The sequence below is a fragment of the Protomyctophum bolini genome (assembly GCF_963924005.1).
Source record: "Protomyctophum bolini genome assembly, chromosome: 17".
Taxonomy (NCBI): Eukaryota; Metazoa; Chordata; class Actinopteri; order Myctophiformes; family Myctophidae; genus Protomyctophum; species Protomyctophum bolini.
The window spans coordinates 6,296,204-6,298,908 of NC_137878.1; the positions used below are offsets into that span (position 1 = coordinate 6,296,204).

Genomic DNA, 2,705 nt, shown 5'->3' on the forward strand with positions numbered 1-2,705 from the left:
AACGTGATGGAAAGCGCTATAATGAGGCAACGGGGGCTGCCCCAGTTGAACCACAGCAGCGCTCCCCTCCAACAGGACGCCAAGAAGTGGCTGATTTACAACCGCTACGGTCGCTCATTTCCATATTTATTCTGAAACCCCCTAGCAGCAGAATATACAATCTAGACTTCTGAAGGGAGAAATGGGGGGGGGGGGGGGGGGGGGGGGGGGGGGGGGGGGGGGGAGAGAGAACGTCGTCGTAAAAAAATTCACATTCGGTTCTTTCCACAAAAGTCCACGTCCCTCCGAACTAGATTATTGCATTCGCTGTTCTGTCTGTTGAAAAACAAAATGAAAATAACATTAATCTCACATGAAATTAAACAGAGAGAGAAAACATTTTATCTGCATATTAAAAAAAAAAAATGAAAAGAAAAAAGAATCACCACAATACTCCAATATATTATAACCCTTTTAAAACATTTTCTATACATAACATATTTACATATTAGAGCCATGTTTTTTTTTCTTCTTCTAAAGACTTTGTCGAACAGCACAAAAGAGCCAACCACACGGCATCACATAAAATATACTGTATAGGTCCTTTCAGATGGGCATTGATTTTCCGCGCTTTATTTATATTTAAATATGGACACATACCGAGGCTGCCAGGATTATTTGGAGCATACGCCGAAGTATTTGCGCCTTTGATCCATGATCAATCCCCGTGAAAATAGTCCAATGGCTTGTTGTCGAACCGAAAGATAATTCCACCGTCGTGATGGGGGGGAAGAACAACAAACGCATGGAGCCCAGTGAAAACCACCGTTCACTTGCATTGAACTCATTTTCCAGAAGCCCCTTGCAGCCCAGTGCACGGGTCGATTCCCGTGACGTCATCATAACGCGTCGGCCTCGTCACCAGGTCCGCGACAAATCCGCTATTCTTTAAATTATTAAAAAAAACGGCGAAATAACACGTAAAACAAATAGCGGGTTTAGCGTATTAAGCAGGGGAAGAACATGGTTTATAATGTGGGTTTAGCTGGCTATGTAGTCAAATGTGTTAACGCAGACGTTGTCGCCTGGATAAACGTCAGCTCTGCTCCAGGTCTGCTAATGAGGGGCTTTGATTGATTGATTGATTGAAATCTTTATTAACAGTTTGCAGAATTACAGTACATTTCAAGCACAAACTCAATACAAAGACTGTTAACTGTGAGTGGACGACCCAATTAAGCCTTACACTTGTTTATCAACAGGGTCCACATTGTTCAATTCATCAAAACATTTAGAGACAAACAAATAGACACTTCTATGTAGTTAAAGAACAGAACAGGAATTCATCATATAGGAAGCGAAAAGGGAAAAAAAGTATATATACAGTGAGGGGAACAGGGGGATAAAAGAAAAGAAAACGAAAGACAGAGTGTAGGGCGCCTGCACACAACACCATGCGTTGATGCCATGTGTGCATATGTGCAGGCACCCAACACCACGTCCATACAAAAACATAGTACAATCCATAGTACAGAGGACAGAGTGTAGGGCGCCTGCACACAACACCATGCGTTGATGCCATGTGTGCATATGTGCAGGCACCCAACACCACGTCCATACAAAAACATAGTACAATCCAGATACAAATTCAGCTTTTACAGAGGCCAGTTTCGAATTGCAGCCATCCGTAGGTGCCCTTTGAGAGCAGTTTTGAAGGAGCCAAGGGATTCACATGTCTTAATGACTGTTGGTAGGGCGTTCCACATTTTGGTCGCATAGGAGCGAAAAGAATTTAGTCCCTTGTTTGTGCCGAATCTGGGTTGTACATGGTTTGTTGCACTCCCTCTGGTGTTGTGGGTGTGGACTTCGTTTACATTAAGGAAGTATTTAGACAGGTACATGGGTATCTTGGTGGTGTATCTAATCTTGTGGACCAGACCCATTGCAAGATGCTGTACTCTGTCGTCGACCCTAAGCCATCCCAGCCTGTCAAAGTGGGCAGGGGTGAGGTGGGTTCGGGGGGTGAGGCCAAGTAGGAGCCTGACCAGTTTGTTTTGGGAGGTCTGGAGCCTTGTTTTAAGGGCCTTTGAGGTGCTGTGGTACCAGGAGGTGGATGCATAGTCAAAGAAACCTTGTACAAGGGCTCCTGTTAAGGTCTTCAAGGTGTTTTTGTCGTCCAGTGAGGAGATCCTGTAGAGGAATCTTGTTCTTTGATTGACTTTTTTGATTACGTTGGTGGCCATCTTATCACCGGAAAGATTGGCCTCCAGGATGGAACCTAGGTAGGTAATTTGATCCTTCCGTGTGATAATATCATCACCAACTCTAACCAAGAAGCCGCCATCTGCCTTTTTGAGATTACTATTTGATCCGAAGAGAATGGATTCAGTTTTTCCCAGGTGTAAGGATAGTTTGTTATCAGCGAGCCAGGTGCAGATTCTACCGAGTTCAGAGCTGAGGGTCTTTTCAACCTGCAGTTTGTTCCTGTCCGAGACCAGCAGTGCTGAGTCGTCTGCGAACAGGAACAAGTTGCAGTCACAAGCTGAAGTCATGTCGTTTACATATATTAGGAACAGTAAAGGCCCTAGTATGCTTCCTTGTGGGACGCCACAGCTCACTGGGAGGGGGGGGGACAGTGTTCCGTTCACTTCCACCATCTGTTCTCTCCCCTCCAGGTAGGATTGCATCCAGCTCACTGATGTGCTATCAAAACCAATAGCTTTAAG

General features: G+C 44.8%; 1 protein-coding gene across 1 annotated transcript in view; it reads right to left on the minus strand.

Annotated features, from left to right (window-relative positions):
* Positions 1-440: 440 nt before the first annotated feature.
* The window catches only part of LOC308332402 (dolichyl-diphosphooligosaccharide--protein glycosyltransferase subunit STT3B-like), a 186,164-nt gene continuing 183,899 nt past the window's right edge, over positions 441-2,705 (minus strand). The window contains exon 17 of the transcript XR_013965710.1: positions 441-513. The gene's annotated coding sequence lies outside the window, so the exon portion shown is untranslated. The remainder of the gene's footprint in view (positions 514-2,705) is intronic.